Source organism: Halyomorpha halys, unplaced genomic scaffold, assembly GCF_000696795.3.
Source record: "Halyomorpha halys isolate HHAL.00 unplaced genomic scaffold, Hhal_1.1 Scaffold447.1, whole genome shotgun sequence".
Taxonomy (NCBI): domain Eukaryota; kingdom Metazoa; phylum Arthropoda; class Insecta; order Hemiptera; family Pentatomidae; genus Halyomorpha; species Halyomorpha halys.
In genome coordinates, this window is record NW_027107551.1 from 214,247 (window position 1) to 222,210 (window position 7,964).

A 7,964-nucleotide genomic window follows, 5' to 3' on the forward strand; every position below is an offset into this window, starting at 1 on the left:
TTATTTTTTATTCCTTTGATAATGCGAGAATATGAAAAATTAAACTTGTTATGACAGTTGGTTTAAAAAATAAATAAAATAAAATAATGAACTTTTCAAACATTCCAATAAATAATAAAAAACTGAGTACATTAACTCTTTCTTGAAGTTTATCGGGAGCCGTAATACTCCAATCGAAAATAAGATAAAAGTATTTGTTTTCAACTTATTTTTAAAGAGATATTCAAAACTGATTTTTCTTCAGCATTAGTTTTATTTTTGACATTATTAATCATGCTTAATCATAAATTGAAAAAATAAATCATGAAATAATTTGCTGGTTAAAAAAAAAATCTAAAAATAACAAGTAATAATATGTTTTTTCAATTTCTTGAGACAAGGTAATTATTTATTAAATAAATCAAAACTTGTATCCTTTTTTTCTCCACACTTTTTATTTCAACAGTCCAACGTTTCGGCCGTTCCAGCCATCATGAAGGACATCTTCAACTATAATTTCTTCCTTTATTAATTTTTACATTATCACTATAACTATCCACCATAATCACTAACCATATACACAAACCTATATATAAATGGTGGATAGTTTTAAAATAAGAAGAATTACATAATTATGATTTTAAATAGAAGAATAGGTTTTTAACTTATAATTAATAAATGACTTGGGCAGAATAGCCTGCAAAAGAAATTTTAAATTTAATGTGAGGAGAATTTATAATTGAAGATCTCCTTGATGATGGCTGAAATGGCCGAAACGTTGGACTGTTGAAATAAAAAGTGTGGAGACAAAAAAGGATACAAGTTTTGATTTATTTAATAGTAATAATATGTATACTATATTTCTTGAAAGCCAAAGATTTTAGAAAAATTAATAGCACATAAAGTCTTATAAGGTAATGAGAAAAAATGCAAAGATAAAATGAATTTATAAAGAAAATGTTTCGTGTTTTCATGGTTATTATGACAGTAATCAGTGATTTTTACTTTTACATTAATATATTAGAAAGGATTGTTCCTTCTAAATTTTCAGCTAGTCCTTTTTCATTAGTTACAAATGTTTTAATGTATACCTTTATTTTTTTTATTTTTTAAAAAATTGAAACTTATAAAAATAAAATAAATGAATAAAAACAATATTGAACAAAATTAACATTTTTGATACTCGATAAACCGTGCTTGTTTTTATTTATTGTTTTGCAACATTCTTTCAGAGCTTAGATATTTTATATCATGCAAGTTTTTCCTTTATAATTATATCGCCGGTATTAATACTAAATAAATACTGAGTTTAATCAGAATTTATTTTTTACCTCAAACGTTAACTGCATTTATTAGCTTTGCTATGTTTCAATTTATTTTATATCTCCTGTATATATGAACAATACAGATTAACAGTAACGGATATTTAACCACCAAGCATTAGACCTCTTTCTTTTCAACTCGATTATTTTTCAAAGTTTTCAGTAGTATAGATAATGATTGGGAGAATGATTCGCCTTTTTTTGAAATTCGTTTTAAATTCAACTTTTAAATTCAATTTTTCGGTCTTGCATAATTTGTATAAATTATTTGGTAGCTCTATAAGAATATTTTATTACTTTTGAGGTTTAATAGAATCGTGCCCTCTTGAAATCGATTGAATGCTGATCTTTTGATAAGATTTATACGTGATGTTAACTTTGGAGGTTATAAATAGGCTAATAGATGGCAATGTTTCTCAACATGTCATTTAACAATTGTGCTTAACGACCCACTAAAGAGATTACGTAGATGGATTTATTAGTTAATTGTCATTACTCAGACGTTTCCATTACTGATAGTAATTGCAGGGCCTACTGTCGTATAGAAGAAAAAAGTGGAGACTAGTCATAAAAGCTAACGGTTCTAGTCGTGGATTGCGACCAACTCCTTTTTTTTTACGCCGGGGACAGATGTTAACAGTTTTTCTGTCTAATTTACATTTCGGCTGAGGCCCGAACCACAGGCTAATGTAGAAACCACCAGATAAAACCCAACTTATATAACGGGATAATAGTAGTTTTATTAAAGAAGTGCCCCAACTAACCTTATACGGAATTGGACAACGTTTCTGTTTATAGGTACTCCACAGGTTTTGAAGAGGGTACCTGACCCATCGCTTTGCTGGAATCGGTCTATCCTGCTCTTCGATCAAATTTATTTTTATTATAATTATAATCTTTGAGTAGCAAAAAAAGAACAGATGCCTATGGAATCTAAAATATAGTAAATTGTATATTCAATTAATTTACTTTTATTAACTTTTAAACTTTAAGATAGGAGTTTAGTATAGTAAAAATGAATGCAAAAAAATATTTTTAGATTGTTTTGTTGATGACGTTGAGTTAGGAGCAATTTCAATGATGTATACCAAGTTTCCTCAGGGCTTAATATAAGAAAATTTCGCTTTACACGTTTACCAATATTAGATTTTTTATCTGCAAAAAATAGAAACTACTATGAAAGATGAATTGTTAAAAAAAATTAGGAAAACAGATATTAAAATCTATAAATTAAACTAATTATAATTACAGTTTATTTCTTATTCCAACTCATAGTGACCTGCTCATTTTTTTTTTCTGACTGATGTTAACAGTTTTTCTCTCTCATATAATATGACTCATGTAATATAATTATTATATAATATTTAATCCTATTAAAATTAATATTATTTTAGTAATATTAAATAATTAATGATGATATAATAGTTATAATATATAATCAAGGTATAATTTACTATATTTTAGATTCAATAGGTATCTTTTTTATTTTTTTCCATTTAAGAATTTTATTTAATTATAAAAATAAACTTTATCGAAGAGCCTAACGTATAGGACGACTCTAGCAAATCGATGGGTCAGATACGCTCTTTTGAACCTGTAGTGTTTTAGTTTATTTCTTACTATTGCCTTCTTAGATTTAGATCAGAGAGCCAGAATAAGCAGATTATAATTTCATTTAAGATAAAGAAGTATTAAAAAAAAATCCATAACGTTCCCTGTAGATTTGAGGGAACGGCACGAAGGTATGGTGGGATAAGCGTTTAATTTAAAGGGGCCTCAGAAGGAAGGAAAGTGAACATGGCAAAAAACGTAATAGACATAAGTTGGAGGGTGGGGCGACACAACAAGGCCTTACCCCGTGTAATGAGAGCTGGTGTTGGTCACAGGTGAGCAAATCTTCCCTCAAACAATTACCTAGCTCCACCCCCGAACGGAATTAATAAGGAGGGTCCCGCCTTAACAGGACTTAAACCCTCTCCCCTTCTTATTCTACCCCCGCACTCGGGCCGCCCATCTGGAAAATAATCGTCAAAACCCAAAGTCCCTGTTTACAGAAACTTGGCCATCAAGATAAGTGCACCCTTCTTAAGCCCTACTAAGTATACAATTTTATAAAGAACTGTCAAGAAGCTCTCGTGAGAAGCTTTCCTTCAAACTTTCCAATGGTTTTAGACGCAACGGAGTGGAAACGCAGGGACTGACGGAGAAGGATGTTTATTTCTCATGACTGAGCTATCGAAAAATAACGAACAAGCATGGACAGCGAACTGGACAGAAATCAATTCAAAATCAATCAGGATGCTTTAGGGCGTGACACGAGCTGAAATATTGACAAATTCAATTAATTTTTCTATGAATAATCGGGCCCTAATTCACTGCAATGAATAACTATCATTAGCATAATCTTCTCTGTCATCAGGCGACTGGAGTAAGAATCATGAAGAATGTTACACCCTTTTCGGCTTACCATCATTATTTTCTAGTTTGTATCAACATGATGCAACATAAAAATGATACAATATTTAAGTACCTTTATGAAATACGTGTCTTTCATTAAAAGGGTTGTCATGGCAAGTTGACCCAATTAGCACTTTGGATAACTTTTCAAATTATCCAATTATATGTTCAAAGTGTACTATTTTCCCATTGGATGTTCCTTTGTTTTTTGCCTTAAATGGAAAACTGAAAGGCAAAGGCTACCCTTAAAAGATTGAAGAGCGATTAAGTCGTGAAATCGCATCTGCAATGTTGCGCCGCAGGCGGTCTTCTGTCGACCGCTAAGAGAACTGACCTGTGGAAATGGGATTTTTTCCGCTGATGAACAGGTATCACTGTAGAGATCATCTTTTTCCCACGTTTTGTAGAACCACTCTCGAGTACCAGTTAATCAAACCTTACACGTTCAAGGCGGCATAACACCTGAATATGTATTAGAAGGACCCGAAAAGTCAAGGATTAAAATTGGTATTCTCGGGGTGGCCGTATCAAATGAGGGCCGGACATAAATTGCCGCTGTGGGGTGCCGCGTTGCCGCTCCTGCACTGATATAGAGCCATGAATAATTTATCTAGGCCATTGGGGGCATGCTCCATTCTTGGCATCCCCCAGGATTCACCTTTCACAGCAGACCGATCTACTCTTACCTCATCCTCAACACGACATTAAAACATTGTTCCGAAGCTCATTCCTTGTTAGAAGAAGAAGGAAATCGCATTTGTATTCTGGCTTGTCGAGTATCTGTTTAAATTGGAATGAGAAAATGAATTACACCGATTTCTTAAACAGTATAAGTCGATTATTACTAAGTCAATGAGATCTATTTCATAAAATTCAGACTTGAAAATGCAACCACATTGTCCTAGGATACAAATATAATATATGTATTATCCTTAGATTGTTGGTCATTGAATTTAATTGTTGGGTAAAATCTTATAATGTGAAAAAAATTCCCTGATTTTGAATTGCTAAGTTTCTATTTATGTTTTAGTTCTTCATGAGTGCCATAAGCCGTTCCCGGATTACTCTCAATGGGTGCAATGTATAATTCTGATAAGCAAAAGAGAACTCTGAGATGCCAACATCTTCAAAAAACATAATTGTATGGTACTTCTGCTGCTTTGTATCCAGGATTTACATTTTTAGAGCATCTTAAGCTCCTTTCGTCATAGTTTTCTGGGGTAGAACCCGAAAAATAACAACAAGTACCATCTTAATAACGACCTACTATTCCTGTGGTGCTGTGTTGTTGGGAATGTTTTGAGAATAATTATCCATTAAGATATTGGAAATAAAGGGAACACAGGAAAGCGTTTCCAGGAATAATTATCACATCTGAGCCAGTTTGTGGGATAAAAAAAAACAATAAAAGTTAAACCTCCAGAGAAAAGAAGCCAGTCATTAGAGGCCAGGTAGAACAGAGGTTGGATTCCTTATTAATTGTTAGAAATTATGAAGTACATTATGATTCGTTAGGGGAGGCTGGAAAGGGTCGGGCGAAGGGTTTAAAGTGCAGGTGTAAAAAAGAGAAAAAAATGAAAGAGAAGAAGAAAAATAAAAAAAGTAAAAGAAAGAAATATGAGAGGAATAAGAGAGAAAGAGAGAGATAGAGAGCTGGAGAGGGAGAGAGGGAGGGATTGAGAGGATAGCTGGTAGAGTGCAAAGGTAATGGTCCTTATACCTGCTCTCTGACATACAATACAGCTTGGGGTATGGCCATTGTCGGATACCTGGTCTGCCCTTTCATCCTCAACGGGGCAGATGTCCCACACAACTAGCTCCACTGGAATATTATCTACTCCATGCTCCACCTCTCCGCTAATCCACATATCATACGACGGGACATCAAGAGGAAGAAATGAAAGTGGTATAACTTGCATCTTGCGTAATCATAAATCAGCATTTAGAGGAGGAATTGCAATTTTTGGAGCATGTGTCAAAAACTGTATATTGTATAATTACTAAATCCCACTGAACCCTGTGATAATGAAGAAATTATCTTAGATATAATTCAGAAGCTATGAGCACAAAATCAACCCAAGTGCTCAACAATATACTTGAAATTGTTGACAGTTTAATCCAGCTGAATCTTCTGACATTGCGTTTAACATCAATTACAGATCTGTTGATCATGAAAAAATATATACATTGCACTATATTATTTTATTTATTTTCTCATTGACATTACGCCATATTATTGTTCATTTTCAGAAAAAACAACACAGAAACCTCCCATTGTAATTTAATTACTATTTCAAAATATATTAATTTTTATATTTAAAAAAATGGTAGAATGATAAGTTAATAAAACATTCCTTAAAATAAACGCGTTCAATGATTTATTAAGTAGAATCATTGAATATAGGAATGTGAATGTGTGATAAAACATTTTTATTAAAGCTGACATAAATATCATTTATAATCTAAATACTACTAAAAATATTTAATATACTTTTTCAATACAATTGTAAAGTTGTTTGTACTATTAAATATAAAACAATAAAATTGTAAAACATAAGTTTTTCTTTAAAAATATAGATTATCTAACGGTGTATTTAATATATTTGTTGTGCTTATAGCCGTGATTTAAGGGACATATTGTAGACATTGAGTATATAATTATTTAAAAAATAATACGACCCGTGTGTTAAACTATTAAAATAATAATAATTTATGCTGCCGTTATTTTATAATCAGGTTATTATTGCTATAGGACAAATATTTTAATTTTTATTAACAATGAAGTGGGATTTAAATAACGTTTCGTTTATATTTTCTAAACTATATAGGGAATAGGGAAATAGAAATCGATAGTAGGAACCATATCCTGTGAGCACATCTCTCAAACATACAAGTCCTAAATCAACAATCAACATCCACGACGCTACTGTACAACAAACCTTAACATTTCTTAAGATTGACATTCTACCTGACTGTAAAAATTAATATGCAAAACTATATGATAAATAATAATTTAAGTAGATAATTAATTGTATTTTTATATTATAATTCAAACTTTCTTTTAACTATATGAGAGAAACACTTTATTCAAAAAGAAGTGGCGCCCAACTGCATCGGCTTGCTACAAAACATACTAAGACTAGTTGGACAATTGCTTATTATTCTTATATTAAATAAGTATAGTCAGTTAATATTTAAAAAAGAATCTGGCGGTCGAGCGTGATTCTGACCAAATCACCCCCTTCCTCAACCGCTGGTCTAGTAACAGTACTTCCTTACAAAGTACTGCACCCCTGAGCCTTCATGGCTTGTGATAAGAAAAGATGAATAATATAAAAAATATAGAAAAAGTATAAGAATAATATTATTTTAAATAAGTATAGTCAGTTAATATTTAAAAACATAAGAGTAATACATGACTTTTTTTATGTTATTGTTTTAGTTTTTTAATCTTATACTTTTTCTATATTTTTTATATTATTCATCTTTTCTTATCACAACCCATGAAGGCTCAGGGGTGCAGTATCGTCCTTGCTTTGTACGGAAATACTGTCACTAAACCAACGCTTGTGCAAGAAGGTGATTTGGTCATAATCATGGTCGACCGCCAGATTCTTACCCAATTAAGGATACCCACTTTATGAGGCTGGGTGGGCCTTGAAGGGTTCCAACAGGGTTGACTCACGGCTGCAGTAACAGAATACATAATAATCTGCCACAACTCCATTCTAACCCGTGTCTATTCCGTTCCAACAATTTAATATTATATATCCATATTTTTTTTTTTTTTGCAAATATATCCATGAGACTTACTTGACTGTACTTCTCTTCTATGCTGTGTTGTATAAATAATTTAATTTTGTTTCACATTTTTATTTTTGTATTTAATTTCAATGGTTTTATTTTTTGTTTATATGAACATATGTGAAGAATTTAAAATTATTACTTGCTGTTCTTATGGGAGATTATTACAAAAAAAAAAAAGTTAATCTTTCATCTATGTTTTTCTTTTTACTTACGAATAAGAAGAATCGAAGTTAAATAATTAGTAAATATCAATCAAATATCTTTAAAACAAAAGTGGCTCAAAATTTTGTGGGGTAATTGCTGACTCATTAAATAATATTTTTTGTTCGGGTTGAAGCTATTACCTTTAAGTGTAATAGATATTATAATTGATGAAAGTAGTGATATATATATAAAGTA

At 31.3% G+C, this 7,964-nt stretch overlaps 1 protein-coding gene across 3 annotated transcripts in view; it reads left to right on the forward strand.

Moving 5' to 3' along the window:
* Window positions 1–7,964, forward strand: part of hth (homothorax) — a 321,058-nt gene that overhangs the window by 142,296 nt on the left and 170,798 nt on the right. The window lies entirely within an intron of this gene.